Below are 25,411 nucleotides of genomic sequence, written 5' to 3' on the forward strand. Positions count from 1 at the left end.
AAAACATAGATATATGTGTGGATACATGGACAAAACAATGTCCCTAGCAAGCCTCTAGTTGGCTAGCCAGTTGATCAATGATAGTCAAGGTTTTCTGGCTATATGCAAGTGTTGTCACTTGATAACTGGATCACATCATTAGGAGAATCATGTGACGGACTAGACCCAAACTATGAACGTAGCATATTGATCGTGTCGTTTTATTGCTATTGTTTTATGCGTGTCAAGTATTTGTTCCTATGACCATGAGATCATATAACTCACTCGCACCGGAGGAATACCTTGTGTGCATCAAATGTCACAACGTAACTGGGTGACTATAAAGGTGCTCTACAGGTATCTCCAAAGGTGTCCGTTGAGTTAGTATGGATCAAGATTGGGATTTGTCACTCCGTGTGACGGAGAGGTATCTCGGGGCCCAATCGGTAATATAACATCACACACAACTCTTGCAAGCAATGTGACTAAGTGTAAGTCACGGGATCTTGTATTACGGAACGAGTAAAGAGACTTGCTGGTAACGAGATTGAAATAGGTATGGGATACCGACGATTGAATCTCGGGCAAGTTACATACCGAAGGACAAAGGGAATGACATACGGGATTATACGAATCCTTGACACTGAGGTTCAACCGATAAGATCTTCAGAGAATATGTAGGATCCAATATGGGTATCCAGGTCCCGCTATAGGATATTGACCGAGGAGTTCCTCGGGTCATGTCTATATAGTTATCGAACCCGCAGGGTCTGCACACTTAAGGTTTGATGAGGTTTTAGTATAGTTGAGTTATATGTGTGGTTACCGAATGTTGTACGGAGTCCCGGATGAGATCACGGATGTCACGAGGGTTTTCGGAATGGTCGGGAAACAAAGATTGATATATAGGATGGTTTCATTTGGTTACCAGAAAGTTATGGGCAATTCCGGCAGTGTACCGGGAGTGACGAATGGGTGCTGGGATTTCACCGGGAGGGGCCCACCCACCCTGGAGTGAGCCCAATACCATAGGGTGGTGCCACAAGTCCCTAGTGGGCTGGTGGAGTCTGCCCAAGGGGCCCATGGCGCCATTTAAATAAATTCCAAAAAGAAAAGAAAAAGAAAAGGGAAATTGGGAGGTGGGAAGGAAGAGGAGGACTACTCCTTCCCAAACCGAATTGGAGGAGGACTCCTCCTCCTCCTAGTGTCGGCACACCCTTGAGGGCCTTGTCCCTCAAGGCAAGCCCCTCCCCCTCCCTCCTATATATAATGGTGTTTTAGGGCTGATTTGAGACAACTTTTGCCACGTGCAACTCAACCCTAGACCACATAGTTTTACCTCTAGATCGGATTTTTGCGGAGCTTGGGCGGAGCCCTGCAGGAGTAGATCATCACCACCACCAGAGCACCGTCACGCTGCCGGAGAACTCATCTACTTCTTCGTCTTGCTTGCTGGATCAAGAAGGCCGAGATCATCGTCGAGTTGTACGTGTGCTGAACGCGGAGATGTCATCCGTTCGGCACGAGATCGAAACGGATCATGGGACGGTTCGAGGGACGTGAAGACATTCCGCTACATCAACCGCGTTTCTCAACGCTTCCTACTGTGCGATCTACAAGGGTATGTAGATCCAAATATCCTTTCGTAGATGAACATCACCACGATAGGTCTTCGTGTGCGTAGGAATTTTTTTTGTTTCCCATGCAACGTTCCCCAATAGTGGCATCATGGGATAGGTTCATGTGTAGATGTTATCTCGAGTAGAACACAAAAGGTTTTGTGGACGGTGACGTTCGATTTTCTGCACTCCTTAGTCTTTTCTCGATTCGGCGGTATTGTTGGATTGAAGCGGCCCGGACCGACATTACTCGTACGCTTACGAGAGACTGGTTTCATCGACTAACATGCAACCTCGTTGCATAAAGATGACTGGCGGGTGTCAGTTTCTTCAACTTTAGTTGAATTGGTTTTGACCGAGGCGGTCCTTGGAGAGGTTAAATAGCAATTTTCACATCTCCGTTGTGGTTTTGCGTAAGTAATATGCGATCATACTAGATACCCATAGCAACCACATAAAACATGCAACAACAAATTAGAGCAGGTCTAACTTGTTTTTGCAGGGTATGCTTGTGATATGATATGGCCAATGACGTGATGTGATATATTGGATGTATGAGATGATCATGTTGTAATAGTTAATATCGACTTGCACGTCGATGCTACGGCAACCGGCAGGAGCCATAGGGTTGTCTTTAAACTAACGTTTCTGTTTGCAGATGCGTTTACTATATTGCTAGGATGTAGCTTTAGTAGTAATAGCATAAGTAGAACGACAACCTCGATGGCAACATGTTGATGGAGATCATGATGATGGAGATCATGGTGCGGTGCCGGTGACAAGAAGATCGTGCAGGTGCTTTGGTGATGGAGATCAAGAAGCACAAGATGATGGCCATATCATGTCACTTATGAATTGCATGTGATGGTACTCCTTTTATGCACCTTATTTTGCTTAGATCGATGGTAGGTTTATAAGGTGATCTCTCACTAAAATTTCAAGACAAAATTGTGTTCTCCCCGACTGTGCACCGTTGCTACAGTTCGTCGTTTTGAGACACCACGTGATGATCGGGTGTGATAGACTCAACGTTCACATACAATGGGTGGAAAATAGTTGCACACACGGAACACTCGGGTTAAGCTTGACGAGCCTAGCATGTGCAGACATGGCCTCAGAACAAATGAAACTGAAAGGTCGAGCATGAATCATATAATTGATATGATTAGCATAGAGATGCTTAACACTGAAACTATTCTCAACTCCCGTGATGATCGGACTTGAGTTAGTGAATTTGGATCATGTACCAATCAAATGACTAGAGATATGTACTTTTTGAGGTGGAGTTTAGCATGTAATTTGATTAGTTAAACTCTAATTATCTTGAACATAGTCTAAGTCCACTTTGAAATATTTATGTTGTAGATCAATGACTCACGCGACAGTCACCCTGAATTTTAATACGTTCCTAGAGAAAGCTAAGTTTAAAGATGATGGAAGCAACTTTGTAGACTGGGCTCGTAATCTTAAGTTGCTCTTGTAAGCTGGGAAGAAGGATTATTTCCTTAATGCTGCGCTAGGAGATGAACCACCCGCTGCAGCTGACCAAGATGTTAAGAACACTTGGTTGACACGCAAGGAGGACTACTCAGTAGTTCCATGTGCAGTCTTGTATGGCTTAGAGCCGGGACTTCAACGTAGCTTTGAGCGTCATGGAGCATATTAGATGTTCCAGGAGTTGAAGTTTATCTTTTAGAAGAATGCCCGGATCGAGAGGTCTGAGACCTCCGATAAATTCTATGCTTGCAAGATGGAGGAGAATTCGTCTGTCAGTGAACATGTGCTCAAAATGTCCGGGTACTCAAACCGTCTAGCTGAGCTGGGGATTGAACTCCCGCAAGAGGTTATCACTGAAAGAATTATTCAATCACTGCCACGAAGCTACAAGATCTTTGTGTTGAACTATAACATGCAAGGGATGAACAAGTCACCCGGCGAGTTATTCGAAATGCTGAAAGTCGCAGAGTTAGAACTCCGTAACGAGCATCAAGTGTTGATGGTGAATAAGACCACTAGTTTCAAGTGAAACGGCAAAGGAAAGAAGGGTAATTCCAAGAAGAGCGGCAAGCCTGTTGCCAATTCGACGAAGAAACCCAAGGCTGGACCTAAGCCTGAAACGGAGTGTTATTATTGCAAGGGTCTGGGGTGACTGGAAGCACAATTGCCCAAAATATCTGGCTGATAAGAAGGCGGCCTAGGAAAAATCAGATCTATTCGATATACATTTTATTGATGTGTACTGAACCAACTCTCGTAGTAGTGGATGGGTATTCGATACTGGTTCTGTTGCTCATATTTGCAACTCGAAACAGGAACTGGGGAATAAGCGAAGGCTGGCGAAAGATGAAGTGACGATGCGCGTTGGAAATGGTTCCAAGGTTGATGCAATCGCCGTCGACACAGTTTTACTTCAGTTACCATCAGGATTAGTTATGAACTTAAATAATTGTTATTTAGTGCCCGCGTTAAGCATGAACATTATATCTGGATCTTGTTTATTGCGAGACGGTTACTCGTTTAAGTCGGAGAATAATGGTTGTTCTATTTCTATGAGTAATATCTTTTATGGTCATGCACCGAATGTGAGAGGATTTTTCATATTGAATCTTGATAGCGATGATACACATATACATAATATTGAGACCAAAAGAGTTAGAGTTAACAATGATAGTGCCATGTTTTTGTGGTACTGCCGCTTAGGTCATATTGGTGTAAAGCGCATGAAGAAACTCCATTCCGATGGACTTTTGGAGTCACTTGACTTTGATTCACTTGACACGTGCGAACCATGCCTCATGGGCAAGATGACTAAGACTCCATTCTCCGAAACAATGGAGCGTGCAAGTGACTTGTTGGAAATCATACATACCGATGCGTGCGGTCCAATGAGTGTGGAGGCTCGCGACGAATATCGTTATTTTCTCACCTTCACTGACGATTTGAGTAGATATGGTTATCTCTACTAGATGAAGCACAAGTCTGAAACGTTTGAGAAGTTCAAGCAATTTCAGAGTGAAGTTGAAAATCATCGTAACAAGAAGATCAAGTTCCTACGGTCCGATCGTGGGGGTGAATATGTGAGTCTCCAGTTTGGTGCTCACTTAAGACAACGTGGAATTGTGTCACAATTGACACCACCTCTAACACCACAGCGTAATGGTGTGTATGAACGTCGTAATCGTACTTTATTAGAGATGGTGCGATCTATGATGTCTCTTACCGATTTGCCGTTATCGTTTTGGGGTTATGCATTAGAGACAACTGCATTCACTTTAAATAGGGCACCTTCAAAATCTATTGAGATGACACCATACGAACTGTGGTATGGCAGAAGACCTAAGTTGTCGTTTCTTAAAGTTTGGGGATGTGATGCTTATGTCAAAAAGCTTCAGCCTGAAAAGCTGGAACCCAAAGCGGAGAAGTGCGTCTTCATAGGTTATTCAAAAGAGATAGTTGGGTATACCTTCTATCTCAAATCCGAGGGCAAAGTGTTTGTTGCTAAAAAAAGAGCTTTTCTTGAGAAGGAATTTCTCTCGAAAGAATTGAGTGGGAGGAAGATAGAACTTGATGAGGTTGTCGAACCTCTAGTCCCTCTAGATGGTGGCGCAGGGAAAGGGGAAACCCATGTTGCTGCAGCGCCGATTGAGGAGGAAGTTGATGATGATGATCACAAAACTTCGGATCAAGTTCCTATCGTACCTCGCAGGTCGACAAGATCACGTACTGCTCCTGAGTGGTACGGTAATCCTGTCTTATCAATTATGTTGTTAGACAACAATGAACCTGCGAATTATGAAGAAGCAATGGTGGGCCCGGATTCCAACAAATGGCTGGAGGCCATGAAGTCCAAGATAGGATCTATGTGCGAGAACAAAGTATGTACTTTGGAGGTACTACCTGAAGGCCGCAAGGCTATTCAGAACAAATGGATCTTTAAGAAGAAGACAGACGCAAACAGTAATGTGACCATTTATAAAGCTCGACTTCTGGCAAAGGTTTTTTTCACAAGTTCAAGGAGTTGTCTACGATGAGACGTTCTCATCGGTAGCTATGCTTAAGTCCGTCCGAATCATGTTAGCAATAGCTGCATTTTTCGATTATGAAATCTGGCAGATGGATGTCAAAACGGTGTTCCTTAACGATTTTCTTAAGGAAGAGTTGTATATGATGCAACCCAAAGGTTTTGTCGATCCAAAGAATGCTAACAAAGTATGCAAGCTCCAGTGATCCATTTATGGACTGGAGCAAGCATCTCGGAGTTGGAATAAGCGCTTTGATGAGGTGATCAAAGCATTTGGGTTTATACAAGTGGTTGGAGAATCTTGTATTTACAAGAAAGTGAGTGGGAGCTCTGTGGCGTTTCTAATATTATATGTGGATGACATATTTCTGATTGGAAACAACGTGGAGCTTTTGGACAGCATAAAGGATTACTTGAATAAAAGTTTCTCTATGAAGGACCTAGGTGAAGCTACTTACATTCTAGGCATTAAGATCTATAGGGATAGATCAAAACGCCTGATAGGACTTTCACAAAGCACATACCTTGGTAAAGTTTTGAAGAAGTTCAAAATGGATCAGTCCAAGAAAGGGTTCTTGCCAGTGTTACATGGTATAAAATTGAGTAAGACTCAGTGCCCAGCAACTGTAGAAGATAGAGAAAAATGAGTTCCGTCCCCTACGCTTTAGCCGTAGGTTCTATCATGTATGCAATGTTGTGCACTAGACCAGACGTTAGCTTGGCCATAAGTATCGCAGGCAGGTTTCAGAGTAATCTATGAGTGGATCACTGGACGGCGGTCAAGAATATTCTGAAGTACCTGAAAAGGACTAAGGAAATGTTTCTCGTTTATGGAGGTGACGAAGAGCTCGTCATAAAAGGTTACGTCGACGCAAGCTTTGACACCGATCCGGATGACTCTAAGTCGCAAACCGAATACATATTTATTCTTAATGGGGGTGCGGTAAGCTGGTGCAGTTCCAAGCAAAGCGTCGTAGAAGATTCTAAATGTGAAGTGCAGTACATTGCTGCCTTGGAGGCAGCAAAGGAGGGTTTCTGGATGAAGCAGTTCATGATAGATCTTGGAGTTGTGCCAAGCACACTAAATCCAATAACTCTGTTATGTGACAACACTGGTGCCATTGCCTTAGCAAAGGAACCAAGGTTTCACAAGAAGACCAGACACATCAAACGACGCTTCAACCTCATCCTCGACTACGTCGAAGGAGAGGACGTGCATATTTGCAAAGTGCACACAGATCTGAATGTAGCAGACCCGCTAACTAAACCTCTTCCACGGGCAAAACATGATCAACACCAGAACTGTATGGGTGTTCGCTAGCCAACTAGAGGACTAGATTATTGACTCTAGTGCAAGTGGGAGACTATGGGAAATATGCCCTAGAGGCAATGATAAATAGTTATTGTTATATTTCCTGTTTAAAGATAATTGTTTATTATCCATGCTATAATTGTATTGAATGAAAACATAGATACATGTGTGGATACATAGATAAAATAATGTCCCTAGCAAGCCTCTAGTTGGCTAGCCAGTTGATCAATGATAGTCAAGGTTTTCTGGCTATATGCTAGTGTTGTCACTTGATAACTGGATCACTTCATTAGGAGAATCATTTGATGGACTAGACCCAAACTATGAACGTAGCAAAATTATCATGTCGTTTTATTGCTATTGTTTTCTACGTGTCAAGTATTTGTTCCTATGACCATGAGATCATATAACTCACTGGCACCGGAGGAATACCATGTGTGCGTCAAACGTCACAACGTAACTGGGTGACTATAAAGGTGCTCTACAGGTATCTCCGAAGGTGTCCGTTGAGTTAGTATGGATCAAGACTGGGATTTGTCACTCCATGTGACAGAGAGGTATCTCGGGGCCCACTCGGTAATACAACATCACACACAAGCCTTGCAAGCAACGTGACGAAGTGTAAGTCACGAGACCTTGTATTACGGAACGAGTATAGAGACTTGCCGGTAACGAGATTGAAATAGGTATGGGATACCGACGATCGAATCTCGGGCAAGTTACATACCGAAGGACAAAGGGAATGACATACGGGATTATATGAATCCTTGACACTGAGGTTCAATCGATAAGATCTTCGGAGAATATGTAGGATCCAACATAGGTTCAATCGATAAGATCTTCGGAGAATCTATTGGATATTGACCGAGGAGTGCCTCGGGGCATGTCTACATAGTTCTCGAACCTGCAGGATCTGCACACTTAAGGTTCGATGATGTTTTAGTATTGTTTAGTTATATATGTGGTTACGAATGTTGTTCGGACTCCCGAATGAGATCACGGGCGTCACGAGGGTTTCCAGAATGGTCCGGAAACAAAGATTGATATATAGGATGGTTTCATTTGGTTACCGGAAAGTTTTAGGAAATTCTGGCAGTGTACCGGGAGTGACGAATGCGTTCCTGGAGGTCACCGGGAGGGACCCACCCACCTACGAGTGATCCCAAGGCCATAGGGTGGCGCCTCAAGTCCCTAGTGGGCTGTTAGAGTCAGCCCAAGGGGCCCATGGCGCCACTTAAAGAAATACCAAAAAGAAAAGAAAAAGGAAAGGGAAATTGGGAGGCGGGAAGGAAGAGGAGGACTCCTCCTTCCCAAACCAAATTGGAGGAGGAGTCCTCCTCCTCCTAGCGCTGGTGCACCCTTGAGGGCCTTGTCCCTAAAGGCAAGCCCCTCCCCCTCCCTCCTATATATAGTGGTCTTTTAGGGCTGATTTGAGACAACTTTTTGCCACGTGCAACTCAACCCTAGACCACATAGTTTTACCTCTAGATCGGATTTCTACGGAGCTCGGGCGGAGCCGTGCAGGAGTAGATCATCACCACCACCGGAGCATCGTCACGCAACCGGAGAAATCATCTACTTCTTCGTCTTGCTTGCTGGATCAAGAAGGCCGAGATCATCGTCGAGCTGTACGTGTGCTGAACGCGGAGGTGTCATCCGTTTGACACTAGATCGGAGCGGATCGTGGGACGGATCGCGGGACGGTTCATGGGATAGTTCGAGGGACGTGAAGACGTTCCACTACATCAACCGTGTTTCTTAATGCTTCCTGCTGTGCGATCTACAAGGGTATGTAGATCCAAATCTCCTCTCGTAGATGAACATCACCATGATAGGTCTTCATGTGCGTAGGAATTTTTTTTGTTTCCCATGGAACGTTCCCCAACACCATGATCATCATCTTCACGGGCATGACACCCTGATCTCCATCATTGTGTCTCCCTGAAGTTGTCACGCCAACTATTACTTCTGCTACTATAGCTAACCGTTAGCGATAAAGTTAAGTAATCAACATGGTGTTGCATCTCATACAATAAACTAAGACAACTCCTATGGCTCCTGCCGGTTGTCATACTCATCGACATGAAAGTCATGAATCCTATTACAAGAATATGATCAATCTGATACATTACATATGTAACATCACATCCTTTTGGCCATATCACATCACATAGAATACCCTGCAAAAACAAGTTAGGTGTCCTCTAATTATTGTTGCAAGTTTTACGTGGCTGGTTAGGGTTTCTATCAAGAATGCTTCTTACCTACGTGACAACCACAACGTTGATATGCCAATGCTATTTACCCTTCATAAGGACCCTCTTCATCAAATCCGATCCGATTAAAGTGCGAGAGACACACACCCGGTAGCCACCTTATACAACTAGTGCATGTCGGTCGGTGGAACCGGTCTCACGTATGAGTACGTGTAAAGTTGGAACGGGCCGCTTCATCCCACGATGCCGCCGAATCAAGATAAGACTAGTAACGGCAAGCAATTGACAAAAGCAGCGCCCACAACTTTTGTGTTCTACTCGTGCATAGAATCTAAGCATAGAACCTTGGCTCGGATGCCACTGTTGGGGAAAGTAGTAATTTCAAACTTTTCCTACGTTATGCAAGGATCTATCTATGGAGAAACCAGCAACGAGCAAAGGGGTAGAGCATCTTCATACCTTTGAAGATTGCTAAGCGGAAGCGTTGCTAGAACGCGGTTGATGCACTCATACTCACAGCGATTCAGTTCGAGGTGGATTCCGATCTATGCACCAAACATCGGTGCCTCCGCGTTCAACACACATGCATCCCGATGATGTCTCCAACTCCTTGATCCAGCAAGGAGGGAGGAGAGGTTGAGGGAGAGATCCGGAAGCAGGACGGTGTGGTGACGGTGGAGCTAAGTGGTAACTCTGACACGGCTTCGCCAAGCACTATGGAGGACGACGAGGAAGAGGTGTAGGGCTGCGCCGAGAGAGAGGCAATTGTTGTCTCAAATCTGCCGATAACCCCCACTATATATAGGAGGAAAGGGAGGAGGGTACCCACCTTTAGGGTTTCCCACTCTAAAGGGTGCGGCACCCTAGATGGCGTTGGGGCGGCGGCCAAGGTGGTGGAGGTGCCCTAGGGTTGGGCCTTGAGGCCCAAGGTGGCATCCCACGCTTAGGGTTTGCCCCCTCCACCCCTTGCTGCGCCTTGGGCTGGTTGTGGAGGCGCACCAACCCACTTAGGGGCTGGTTTTGTCCCACTCTTGGCCCATGTAGCAGCTTGGGGCTGGTGGCCCATGCTGGTGGACCCCCGGAACCCTTCCGGTGGTTCTGGTACATTACCGGTGTCGCCCGAAACAATTCAGTTGACCAAATCCTCACTTCCTATATATGAATCTTTACCTATGGACCATTCCGAAACTCTTTGTGATGTCCGGGATCTCATCCGGGACTCTGAACAACCTTTGGTAACCACGTATACTATTTCCTTATAACCCTAGCGTCATCAGACCTTAAGTGTGCAGACATGACCGAGACACCTCTCCGGTCAATAACCAACAGCGGGGTCTGGATATCCATGTTGGATACCACATGTTCCTCGATGATATCATCGGATGAACCACGATGTCGGGGATTCAATCCATCCCATATGCAATTCCCTTTGTCTACCGGTATGATACTTGCCCGAGATTCGATCGTCGGCATCCCTATACCTTGTTCAATCTCGTTACCGGCAAGTCTCTTTACTCGTTCCGTAACACATCATGTTGTGACTAACTTCTTAGTCACACTGAGCTCAATATGATGATGGATTACCGAGTGGGACCAGTGATACCTCTCTGTCACGCAGAGTGACAAATCCCAGTCTCGATTCGTACAACCCAACAGATACTTTCGAAGATACCTGTAGTGCACCTTTATAATCACCCAATTACGTTGTGATGTTTGGTACAACCATAGCATTACTACGTTATCCGGGAGGTGCACAATCTCATGGTCTAAGGAAATGATACTTGACATTAGAAAAGCTTTTGTAGACGAACAACAGGATCTAGTGCTATTCTTAGGATTGGGTCTTGTCCATCACATCATTCCCCAATGATGTGATCCCGTTATCAATGACATCCAATGTCCATGATCAGGAAACCATGATCATCTATTGATCAACGAGCTAGCCAAGTAGAGGCTTACTAGGGACATATTGTTATCTATATACTTACACATGTATTATGGTTTCCACTTAGTACAATTATAGCATGAATAATAGAAAATTATCATGAAATAGGAATAATAATAACCACTTTATTACTGCCTCTAGGGCATATTTCCAACAAAGATATGCTTTATTATTTCTCCAAAAAATATTTTCGTGCTCATAATAAAGAAGTTACTTTACATGAAATATTTAACTTTGCGGGAGAATCTCCCTCAAGCTTAGGGGAGGCTTCTGCAACTACTTAGAGATTTGCATGATTGTCTTCTTGGGAAGAATGAAATTCTTGATAATAATGGAATAACAGATGCTTCTATTGATTTCCTAGATAGTTGTGCTGGTTTTGTTCTCAGGGAAAGAACCATTGTACAAGCAGAAGAGTTATTAAATAATATATTGCAAAATGACGATGACTGGGCACTCCCTGAACCACCATTGGAACCTATTCAAAAGAAGTGAGGTATTCTATTCCTCATCCTGGAAGATATGCAAGAAGCAAAAAGATCTATGAAAGAGATAGGTATTAAAATTGAGGCTGTCAAGAAATTACCATCGATTGAAGAAATACATGGACTTGATACCCCAACACGGGTAGTAGAGGTGAACTCTCTTTGTTCCTTTACCGAAAATGATATAACTTATGCTAAGACTCCTTATCAATGCATGGACAAATATGATAATTACATCGTTAAACAACAACACTTCAATAAATTGTTAGGAATGAATTGAAGAATAATGCCATGATGATAGATTGCTTAAGCGACTTGATGTTTAGAATTGCTAATGATGTGAAAGGTCTAGGTAAAAATTCTTATATGGTTCACACCCAACTAGATCAAGTAGCTATGTCACAAGATGATTTGCTTGTTGAAATAAATAATATTAATGATCATGCTATTAGAGTAATGACTAGAGGAGGTAGAATGACTGAGGAATTTCTTTACCCTGAAAGTCACCCTAAAAGAATAGAGCAGGATTCTAAAGAATTAATGATGATACACCTAGTCCCACTAAGAAGAAAAAGAAAAAGAAAAATGATAGAAATTTGCATGCCCCTAGTGAACCTACTATTAAGAACCCTGCTGAGAATCATAATGATGTTTCTATTTCTGATGCCGAGACACAATCTGGTAGTGAACATGAACTTAATGATAATGATTATGATAATGATAATGATAATAATGATGTTCATGCAGAAGATATACCAGGTAGTAATAAGGAACCTAATAATGATGTTGAGATAGAACCTCCTAAGGGTCTTGATAACCCACCTCCTAAAAATAAATGTAACGATACAAGAGACTTTGTTGGTTGAAAAAAGGGAAGGGAAAGAGAACCATGGGTTCAAAAACCCATGCCATTCCCTCAAAAGGATTCTAAAAGAAGGGACGATGAAGATTTTGAACGCTTTGCTGAAATGATTAGACCTGTCTTTTTGCGTACTCGCTTGACTGATATATTGAAAATTCCTTCGTATGCTAAGTACATGAAGGATATTATTACCAATAAAAGAAAGATACCTGAAACTGAAATTGCTACAATGCTTGCTAATTACTCTTTTGATGATGTAATACCTAAGAAGTTGGGAGATCCGGGTATACCCACAATACCTTGTTCTCTTAAAAGAAATTATGTTAAAATTGCTTTATGTGATTTAGGAGCCCGTGTTAGTGTTATGCCTTTCTTCCTTTATAAAAGACTTGAATTATACAAGCTTACACCCATTGAGATATATTTGCAAATGGGTGATAAATCCACTTCTTCACCTATTGGAATTTGTGAGGACGTCCCCGTTGTGGTTGCAAATGCTACTATCTTAACAAACTTTGTTATTCTTCATATGCCCGAGGACGACAATATATCGATCATCCTTGGTGGACCCTTTCCAAATACTGCAGGCACTGTTATTGATTGCAACAAAAGCAAGGTCACTTTTCTAGTTAATGGCAAGCAACATATTATGCATTTTCTGAAGAAGCAAACTTTGGTTAACAATATTAATGTCATTGAGCCTATTCCCATAGTCATCATTGGAAATTTTACAATCCCTTTACCTACTGCCAAGAAAAACAAATACTATAATCTTATTGTCGGGGAGATGCAAATCTCCATTGAGGTAACCTAGTGATATACAAAAAATATTCGGTTTCATATTAATCGGAAATGGTTATTAATAAGACTTGATCAACCTTATTAATGGATCTTTTTTGAAAGACATGTGATTGATGAATTGAGTATTCACAACTGTGTGTACACCAAGTTTATTCTCTATTCTCTTAGCTAAAGAAAAATAAAATGCCATGATTACCCTGTTTTCTGAGTTTTCCATACCATGGAAAAATGACCCAAAAATAAAAATTCTCAGAGCGCCGCAAAATTTTAACATGTTTTTTCTGGAATAAATTAGAATTTCTGGCATAGAAATAATAGCAGGGAGACGCACTTGTTGCACACAAGCCAATAGGGAGCCTCCATGCCGCCCCGTGATGTCTTGTGGGGCCCAGAGCCCCCCTGGGCCTTATGTCTTTAGTTCACATCATCCTCTACCTCTATAAAAAAATTCCCTAGCTCTCTCTCTCTCTCTCTCTCTCGCTTCCGTGTTCTTCCTCTAGAAACTGAAATTTTTGATCTCCTTGCTCGGAACTCCGTTGCCGAAACTGTTTTGAGGAAATTGTTCCTTGGTATATGACTCCTCCATCCCTCCAGTTTTTTTGCCTTAATGTCTTATATTTTGCATAAGTTGCTGCACTTGGTGCTACGGGAAATGAGCTTCCATGTTAGATTCTTTGAGTTGCAGGTAGCATGAATGCTTGATATAGCCTCTAAGTATCCTTATGAGTAGTTGCTATCATTCTCATAAAGTTTTATTGACATAAATTTGTGGCTCAAACATTTTAGAAATTTGTACTTAGGAGAATGAATTTCTTAATGAGAGGTTCCTCTAGCCGTAGCCTCGAGGGAGCTACTGGAAGGACTCAAGATCGTGATGTAAACCTTTTCCGCAACGCAGAGGTTAGGCCTTGTGAATAGCCTCATACTCCGTTCATGAGTGAAGCTGATTTTTAGGAAGAATTCATGCAATTTGTTGGAAATCTCGGGCTGACCAACTTCCTCCCACATGAGTGTGACTAATACTATGTCCTTACTAATTCCTTCGTGCAAAAGTTTGACTTCTTAAACATGCACGGTGCCCCTAGAGGACACTTTGCTCTTTATGCGTCAAACTTTGAATTGCCTTTAGATGAATTTTGTGAGATTTGCTTGCTCCCCTCTGATGTGGGGATTTGCGATCCTAAGCCTGAGGAAATGAGGGTTTCCTCCTCACTTTAACTATGGGGGAAACTAGGGGTGTATCAAACGCCAGGGCCACTAGTTTGCATTTTCCTTCTTTGCATTATTTCTTTGTGTTTACAGGAAAATGCATAACTCCTATGGAGCAGGGTGGTGGTAACACCTACAGCCTAGGATCTATTGTCGCCCGTCCTTTACATATTAACCGAACAAAAGGCAATATTCATGGTGGTATTTATGTCATGCGCTTGGCAAAATGTTGTAATGCTTCCATACGCACTACTGATTATTTGTTGCCTCTGGTTTATATCAACCACCATTCCATGTCTGACCATCAATTCACTGCTAAAAATAAGCTATCCACTACAACTTAGTATACAACGAGAACATTCGCGATATTATTGTGTTACCTGCACCCTCTTTGTTTGATTTTCATGCCAGGAACGAATATACAGGCATGCGAGAAGACATAATTGCATACAGTGAGATGTTTGTGGCTGTAGAGGTCGAGGCCCAAGATTAGGATGCTCATGTGCCGTCGTAGGAACACTTTCCTGGACCTAATGGTTACTACCAGTGGTGATTACTAAGCTAGGCAAAAGCCTAAGCTTGGGGGAGTATGTATTTCTCATGGAAATTACATTCATGTTCACACAATTCATATAAATTGTCGGTGTCCATTTTTTGGGAGCTTTCCCATGTAAATATTTTATCTCGTTCTTGTTTTCCCTTAGTTTATTTTTGCTTCCTTAAGAAAAACAAAAACTTCAAAAATATTTAGTGTGTTTCTCTGAATTTCTTTTCCTTTTTGTTGAGTATTCAAAGGAGAAGACCACAATGAAATTTACGAGTGGCTCTCATATTCTTTTTTGTTGATCTAACGAGGAGCCAATATTACGATGTCTTCTCCTTTTTTTTAAATTGCCCTGCAAATTCCATCTTAGTCCACAACACCCTTGCACTTTTATTATTGTCACATCATTCGATCATGCAAGTGAAAGGCAATATTGATGATATTTGATGAAGTGATCGTTGCAAAGGAAACGGGTATGAAGTCTTCTTGTTTCTCGTTTTTCAAAATATGTTGGCTCGTTCGATCTTGATTCAGTATATCATGAGGGAACATGTTTATGATGACAATTAAAGATCATAGTTTTCATGCCATGCTTAAATAGCTAGGAGTTTATAATTATTTATGTTGTGTGTCAACGCATTGAAATGGTTATGGTGTGATATGGCAGTATGGTATTTCCCTCTGGGTAATTCGAGTGGTTTGACTTGGCCCATGTGCAAACATGTAGTTGATTCGAAACCAATAGAAACTTCATGATACCAATAGAAAATTCATGATATGAAACCTCATGCTTTGTCCAAAGTTGATTATTTTCAATGCATGTTCATGATCGTTGTTTCTCTCTAGCTGGTCGCTTCCTAATCTTCTGCTAGCCTCAGCCTATACTAAGCGGGAATGCTGCTTGTGCATCCAATCTTTAAAACCAAGTTATTCCACATGAGTCCACCATACCAACCTATATGCGGTATTACCCCGTCGTTCAAAGTAAATTTTCATGTGGAACCTCTATATATTCAAAACAAACCTCTATTTTGTGCACTTGTGTCTCTCATGGAGCGACGGGGAAATCGACATCTTCCGCGCTAAGTTACCCTCAAGGCGGGTGTTTATTCACCATCATTCCACGAGAGAGGTTGGTAACAAGGATGCCCAGTCCCGCTTAATCAAAACTAAATTAAAACAAAACTAGTCGAGTAACAAGGTTATCGATCCAATAGGAGTAGCATGCAATCCCCATCTTCAGTAACCGCACACAAAGAAACAAACACTTGCACACAACGCTGGCGAGAGGGTTGTCAATCCCCTTCGACTCATTATTTGCAAGCAAATGAATTGTGTATATGAAAGTTGATAATTGTAAATTGAAAAATAAAATAAAAGGTAAATAAGAAAAGAAAGGTAATATAGGTTTTTGTAAATAAATAACTGGATAGACCTGGGGGCCGTAGTTTTCTCTAATGGCATCTCTCTCGTAGATAAAGCATGCGGTGGGTAAATAAATTATAGTTGGAAAATTGATAGAAAAGCGCATAGTAATGCAACATTTTGTTATGGCAATGATCATTACATATAGGCATCACCTTTGTAAAAAGTAGACCGACTCCTGCCTGCATCTACTACTATTACTCCACCCAACGAACGCTATCCAGCATGCATCTAGAGTACTAAGTAAAATAGAATAATGCTTGGAGAACATTGACATGATGTAGACAAAGTAGATTCAATCAATATAAATAAACCCCGTCGTTTTATTCTTAATGGCAACAATACAAAGACGTGTCTTGTCCCCTACTATGTTACTAGGATAAAGAGCACCGCCACATTGAACCCACTACAACATACCTCTCCCACTAAACAAATATCAATTTAGTTGGCCAAACTATTTCAATAGATCAGAGAGAATTATGAAGCTATCATATAATCATGCATATGTAAAGAAAGACCAACAAGGAATTCAAACTAATTTCACGAACAATCTGAACATAAAACCGCAATTCAACGAATCCCAACAAATGCACCGAACAAGAAGATTACATCGAATAGATCAAAGTGAAGAGGAGATGATCATTGTATAGAAGATCAAGAGAGAGAGATAGATAGCCATCTAGGTACTAAATATGGACCCGTAGGTCTATGGTGAACTACTCACACATCACTAAGTGAGCAGCAAGGTCGATGTAGAGGCCATTCGTGATTGACCCCCCCCCTCTGCGAGGGCACTGGAACGGGGCTCTAGATGGGCATATGACAGAATAGAAGCTTACGAAGGCAGAAAAAGTGTTTGGGGAGGCTCCTTAGGATTTTTGGGATATATTGTAACTTATAGGTAACAGAGGGACGTCGGGAGGTGACAAGAGGGGCCAACACACATCACGGCGCGACCACTCCTTCCCTTGGCGTGCCCTATTGGGTGCTGCCTCTCCTGTGCAAACTCCAGTATCTTCCCGAAGCTTTTAGGTCTTACTTTGGTGTAGAATAAATCGTTAAAAAGTTTCATGGCAATTGGACTTCGTTTAATACTATAAAACAGAAAAGATAAAAACACACAAAAAACAACAACTTGCACTCGGCACTGGGTTAATAGGTTAGTGCTAAAAAATAATGCAAATTAGGTAATCAATACCCAAATACTATCCTAGAATGATAATATTATAACATGGACCAATAAAAAAAATATAGATACATTGGAGACGTATCAACATCCCCAAGCTTAATTCTTGCTCGTCCTCGAGTAGGTAAATATAAAAACATAATTTTTTGATGTGACATGCTACCCAAAATGTAATCTATCTAGGTATGATCATTGGAAAACGATTAATTAATAAACATCAACAGAGTAATATACATAAACATAAGTAACATCATCGTCAAGTTTCAACATATAAGATCTTAAAGAAAGTTCATCCCCTACTCATTTTATCATATAAGAATGGCATGGCGCCGTATTCACCACATAAATACAAATATCAAGCACCACCTATTAAGTCAGGCAATTGGATCATCCTTTTTAAAGCGCTTCATCTTTTTATTACCCACGCGATATATGAGCGTGAACCATGGATATAACATAAAGGTGGAATAGAATGTGGTGGTAGGTTTCAAAGAGGTAAAAGTGGAGAAGAAAGTCTCGCATCAACTAGGCGTATCAACGGGCTATGCATATGCCCATCAATAGATATCAATGTGCGGAGTAGGGATTGCCATGCAACGGATGCACAAGAGCTATAATCGTATGAAATCTCGATTGGAGCGAAGTGGGTGTGCATCCAACTTGCTTGCTCTGAATACATCTGACATTTGAGGAAGCCTATCATCAGAACATACAAGCCAAGTTCTATAATGAAAAATCCCACTAGCATATGAAAGTGACAAAATAAGACTCTCTATATGAAGAACATGGTGCCACTTTGAGGCACGAGTGTGGAAAAGTGGTAGTGCCATTGTCCCTTCTCTTTTTTCTCTCTTTTTTTCTTTTCCTTTCTTTTATTTTGTCTTTATTTTATTTTTCTTTCTTACTTTATCTTCCTTATTTTTCGTCGTGAGTATCATCCCGACTTGTGGGGGAGTCATTGGATCCATCATCCTTTCCTCACTAAGATAGTGCCCTAATAATGATGATCATCACACTTTTAATTAATTATAACTCAACATGAAAAATTGATAAGCAATGTGACTATATTTGAATGCCTCTGACTGTGTACCAGGATGTGCAATGATCAAGCTTAACACGTATCCAAAATCATGAACGATGGCTTTGTGAGAAATACTATGCCAACTTATATGATCATACAAAGCAATATGACAATGGAAGTACTAGTCATATGATGTAACGGTGGATGTTGCATAACAATAAATCTCGGAATGGCTATGGGAAGGCCAAAATAGGTAGGTATGGTGGCTGTTATTAGGAAGATGTAAAGTGGATTATGTGAAACAGACTGTATCATGTCACTGGGTTTGGATGCACCGGCGAAAGTTGCAATGATCCTCGAGGTGAGAATGGGCAATGCATGACATCGAAGAGGCTAACAAATATGAGGTGGTGAGAGTGTGTATATCCATGGATTCACATTAGTCACAAATAATTGAAATACTTGTTGCAAGATTTTAGTAGCTTTCTCAAGTCAAAGTACTACTTGCTATCCCACAGACAACAGCGCCAGAAATTGACACGTTGACAGAGGTTGGGCTTGCGTTGGTTCTTCCCTTGAAGAGGAAAGGGTGATGCAGCACAGGAGCAGTAAGTATTTCCCTCAGTTTGAGAACCAAGGTATCGATCCAGAAGGAGGGTCTCGTCAAGTCTAGAGTACCTGCGCAAACACAAACAAGCTTGCACCCAACACTTCGAAGGGGTTGTTAATCCCTTCAAGATTGTTTGCAAAGTGAGATCTGAAGGCGGAGAGTGCAACGAAGTAAACAGTGTAAGGCTGAAAATATGGTGTGGAGTAGACCTTGGGGGCCATAGTGTTCACTAGAGGCTTCTCTCAAAATAGCAAGTATCACGATGGGTGAACAAATTATTGTCGAGAAATTGATAGAACCGCGCAAAGTCATGACGATATCTAAGGCAATGATCATACATATAGGCATCACGTCCGAGAAAAGTAGACCGATACTTTCTACATCTACTATTATAACTCCACACATCGACCGCTATCCAGCATGCATCTAGTGTCTTGAGTTCATGACGAACAGAGTAACGCCTTAAGCAAGATGACATGATGTAGAGGGATAATCTCAAACCAATGATGAAAACCCCATCTTTTTACCCTTGATGGCAGCAACATGATGCGTGCCTCGCTACCCCTTATGTCACTGGGTGAGGTCGCCGCACGGTATGAACCCAAAACCAAGCACTTCTCCCATTGCAAGAATCATAGATCTAGTTGGCCAAACAAAACCAACAACTCGAAGAGAATTACAAGGATATGAAATCATGCATAAGAGAGATCAGAAGAAACTCAAATAAGATTCATAGATAATCTGATCATAAATCCACAATTTTTCGGATCTCGACAAACACACCGCAAAAGAAGATTACATCGGATAGATCTCCATGAAGAACATGGAGAACTTTGTATTGAAGATCCAAGAGGGAGAAGAAGCCATCTAGTTACTTGCTATGGACCCATAGGTCTATGGTGAACTACTCACGCATCATCGAAGAGGTCATGGTGTTGATGTAGAAGCCCTCCGTGTCCGAATCCCCCCTCCGGCAGGGCACCAGGACGTGCCCCAGATGGGATCTTGCAGAGACAGAAGCTTGCGGCGGCGGAAAAGCGATTGCGATGATCTCCTGATTTTTTTTGGAATTGATGGGAATATATAGGCGGAAGTCCTAGGGCAAAGGGCGTCCAGGGGGCCCACAAGCCTGGATGGCGTGCCCCCCTGGCCGCGGGGTGGGGGCTTGTGGGGCCCCTGTGGCTCCCCTGCCTTGGCTCCCAAGCTCCCCGATCTTCTTCTATTCCAAAATAAATCGTTTCGGGGATTTTCTTCCATTTGGACTCCGTTTCAAAATCTCTTCTAAAAGGGGTCAAAAACATGGAAAAAACAGGAACTCGCACTTGGCAGTGAGTTAATAAGTTAGTCCCAAAAAATATATAAAAGGTATGCAAAACATCCAAAGTTTGACAAGATAATAGCATGAAACCATCAAAAATTATAGATACGTTGGAGACGTATCAAGCACCCCCAAGCTTAAGTCCTGCTCGTCCACGAGTAGGGAAGTGATAAAGAATGAATTTTTGATGTGGAATGCTACCTAGCATAGTTGTCCTTTGTAACTTCTTTCACGTGACATGAATGTTCAGGTCCGTAAGATTCAAAACAATAGTTTGCAATTGACATGAAAACAGTAATACTTCAAGCAAACTAGCAAAGTAATCATGAACTTTCAAAATAACAAGGCCAAAGAAAGTTATCCCTACAAAATCATATAGTCTGGCTATGCTCCATCATCCTCACACAACTAATGTAAATCATGCACAACCCCAGAATTGGCCAAGTAATTGTTTTCAGACTCTTACTTTATCAAACTTTTTATAACTATCACGCAATACATGAGCGCGAGCCAAGGATATAGCACTATAGGTGGAATAGAGTGTGGTGGTGCTTGTGAGACAAAAAAGGAGGAGATAGTCAGACTGACTCGGCGTATCAATAGGCTATGGAGATGCCCATTAATAGATATCAATGTGAATGAGTAGGGATTTCCATACAAAGGATGCACTAGAGCTATAAGTATGTGAAAGCTCAAAAGGAAAACTAGTGGGTGTGCATCCAACTTGCTTGCTCACGAAGACCTAGGGCAATTTTGAGGAAGCCCATCATTGGAATATACAAGCCAAGTTATATAATGAAGATTCCCACTAGCATATGGTAGTGACAAAGCAAGAAGCTCTCAATCATGAAGAACATGGTGCTATCATGAAACACAAGTGTGGAAAAAGATAGTAGCATTGTCCCATGTGTCTTTTTCTCTCTTCTTTTTTTTTCATTTGGGCTCTTAGGCCCGTTTTTTCTTTTCTTTTCTTTTCTCTTTTTTGTTTTTTTTGGCCTATTTTTTTTATTTCTTCACATGGGACAATGCTCTAATAATGATGATCATCACTCTTTTTATTTACTCACAGCTCAAAGATCACAACGATGATGACTCCATAAGAAATGCCTCCGGCAGTGTACCGGGATGTGCAACGATCTAGCATGGCTTATGCCGTTGAAACATCTCGCTAGCTATCTTACGATCATGCGATGGCAATAATAGAGTGACGACACAAGTCATGAGACGGAACGGTGGGAGTTGCATGGCAATATTGTTGGGGAACGTCGCATGGGAAACAAAAATTTTCCTACGCGCACGAAGACCTATCATGGTGATGTCCATCTACGAGAGGGGATGAGTGATCTACGTACCCTTGTAGATCGTACAGCAGAAGCATTTAGAGAACGCGGTTGATGTAGTGGAACGTCCTCACGTCCCTCGATCCGCCCCGCGAACAATCCCGCGATCAGTCCCACGATCTAGTACCGAACAGACGGCACCTCCGCGTTCAGCACACGTACAGCTCGACGATGATCTTGGCCTTCTTGATCCAGCAAGAGAGACGGAGAGGTAGAAGAGTTCTCCGTCAGCGTGACGGCGCTCCGGAGGTTGGTGATGATCTCGTCTCAGCAGGGCTCCGCCCGAGCTCTGCAGAAACGCGATCTAGAGGAAAAACTATGGAGGTATGTGGTCGGGCAGCCGTGAGAAAGTCGTCTCAAATCTGCCCTAAAAGCCCCATATATATAGGAGGAGGGAGGGGGACCTTGCCTTGGGGTCCAAGGGATCCCCAAGGGGTCGGCCGAGCCAGGGGGGAGGACTCTCCCCCCCCAAACCGAGTCCTACTTGGTTTGGTGGGAGGGAGTCCTTCCCCCTTCCCACTTCTCCCCTTTTTTTTTTCTTTCCTTTGATTTTTTCTCTCTTGGCGCATAGGGGATTGGTGGGCTGTCCCACCAGCCCACTAAGGGCTGGTGTGACCCCCCAAATGCCTATGGGCTTCCCCGGAGTGGGTTGCCCCCCTCCGGTGAACTCCCGGAACCCATTCGTCATTCCCGGTACATTCCCGGTAACTCCGAAAACCTTCCGGTAATCAAATGAGGTCATCCTATATATTAATCTTCGTTTCCGGACCATTCCGAAAACCCTCGTGACGTCCGTGATCTCATCCGGGACTCCGAACAACATTCGGTAACCAACCATATAACTCAAATACGCATAAAACAACGTCGAACCTTAAGTGTGCAGACCCTGCGGGTTCGAGAACTATGCAGACATGACCCGAGAGACTCCTCGGTCAATATCCAATAGCGGGACCTGGATGCCCATATTGGATCCTACATATTCTACGAAGATCTTATCGTTTGAACCTCAGTGCCAAGGATTCGTATAATCCCGTATGTCATTCCCTTTGTCCTTCGATATGTTACTTGCCCGAGATTCGATCGTTAGTATCCGCATACCTATTTCAATCTCGTTTACCGGCAAGTCTCTTTACTCGTTCCGTAATACAAGATCCCGTAACTTACACTAAGTTACATTGCTTGCAAGGCTTGTCTGTGATGTTGTATTACCGAGTGGGCCCCGAGATACCTCTCCGTCACACGGAGTGACAAATCCCAGTCTTGATCCATACTAACTCAACTAACACCTTCGGAGATACCTGTAGAGCATCTTTATAGTCACCCAGTTACGTTGCGACGTTTGATACACACAAAGCATTCCTCCGGTGTCAGTGAGTTATATGATCTCATGGTCATAGGAATAAATACTTGACACGCAGAAAACAGTAGCAACAAAATGACACGATCAACATGCTACGTCTATTAGTTTGGGTCTAGTCCATCACGTGATTCTCCTAATGACTTGATCCAGTTATCAAGCAACAACACCTTGTTCATAATCAGAAGACACTGATTATCATCGATCAACTGGCTAGCCAACTAGAGGCATGCTAGGGACGGTGTTTTGTCTATGTATCCACACATGTAAATGAGTCTTCATTCAATACAATTATAGCATGGATAATAAACTATTATCTTGATACAGGAATTATAATAATAACTATACATTTATTATTGCCTCTAGGGCATAATTCCAACAGTCTCCCACTTGCACTAGAGTCAATAATCCAGCCCCCACATCACCATGTGAATTACATTGTAATAAATCTAACACCCATACAGTTCTGGTGTCGATCATGTTTTGGCCGTGGAAGAGGTTTAGTCAGCGGGTCTGCTACATTCAGATCCGTGTGCACTTTGCATATATTTACGTCCTCCTCCTCGACGTAGTCGCGGATAAGGTTGAAGCGTCGTTTGATATGTCTGGTCTTCTTGTGAAACCTTGGTTCCTTTGCTAAGGCAATGGCACCAGTGTTGTCACAGAACAAGGTTATTGGATCCAGTGCACTTGGCACCACTCCAAGATCCGTCATGAACTGCTTCATCCAGACACCCTCCTTAGCCGCCTCCGAGGCAGCCATGTACTCCGCTTCACATGTAGAATCTGCTACGACGCTTTGCTTGGAACTGCACCAGCTTACTGCACCCCCATTAAGAATAAATACGTATCCGGTTTGCGACTTAGAGTCGTCCGGATCTGTGTCAAAGCTTGCATCGACGTAACCTTTTACGGCGAGCTCTTCGTCACCTCCATACACGAGAAACATCTCCTTAGTCCTTTTCAGGTACTTCAGGATATTCTTGACCGCCGTCCAGTGATCCACTCCTGGATTACTCTGGAACCTACCTGCCATACTTATGGCCAGGCTAACATCCGGTCTAGTGCACAACATTGCATACATGATAGAGCCTATGGCTGAAGCATAGGGGACGGAGCGCATATGCTCTCTATCTTCATCAGTTGCTGGGCACTAAGTCTTACTCAATCTCGTACCTTGTAACACTGGCAAGAACCCTTTCTTGGACTGTTCCATTTTGAACCTCTTCAAAACTTTATCAAGGTATGTGCTTTGTGAAAGTCCTATCAGGCGTTTTGATCTATCCCTATAGATCTTAATGCCTAGAATGTAAGCAGCTTCTCCTAGGTCCTTCATAGAGAAACTTTTATTCAAGTAACCTTTTATGCTCTCCAAAAGCTCTACGTTGTTTCCAATCAGTAATATGTCATCTACATATAATATTAGAAACGCCACAGAGCTCCCACTCACTTTCTTGTAAATACAAGATTCTCCAACCACTTGTATAAACCCAAATGCTTTGATCACCTCATCAAAACGTTTGTTCCAACTCCGAGATGCTTGCACCAGTCCATAAATGGATCGCTGGAGCTTGCACACCTTGTCAGCATTTTTAGGATCGACAAAACCTTCGGGTTGCATCATATACAACTCTTCCTTAAGGAAACCGTTAAGGAACACCGTTTTGACATCCATCTGCCAAATTTCATAATCGAAAAATGCAGCTATTGCTAACATGATTCTGACGGACTTAAGCATCGCTACGGGAGAGAAAGTCTCATCGTAGTCAATTCCTGGAACTTGTGAAAAACCCTTTGCCACAAGTCGAGCTTTATAAACGGTCACATTACCGTCAGCGTCCGTCCTCTTCTTAAAGATCCATTTGTTCTGAATAGCCTTGCGGCCCTCAGGCAGCATCTCCAAAGTCCACACTTTGTTCTCATACATGGATACTATCTCGGATTTCATGGCTTCTAGCCATTTGTTGGAATCTGGGCCCACCATTGCTTCTTCATAATTTGCAGGTTCATTGTTGTCTAACAACATGATTGATAAGACGGGATTACCGTACCACTCTGGAGCAGCGCGTGATCTCGTCGACCTGCGTGGTTCAACAGAAACTTGAACTGGAGTTTCATGATCATCATCATTAACTTCCTCCTCAACCGGCGTCGCAATGAC

This window comes from Hordeum vulgare, chromosome 5H (assembly GCF_904849725.1).
Source record: "Hordeum vulgare subsp. vulgare chromosome 5H, MorexV3_pseudomolecules_assembly, whole genome shotgun sequence".
Taxonomy (NCBI): domain Eukaryota; kingdom Viridiplantae; phylum Streptophyta; class Magnoliopsida; order Poales; family Poaceae; genus Hordeum; species Hordeum vulgare.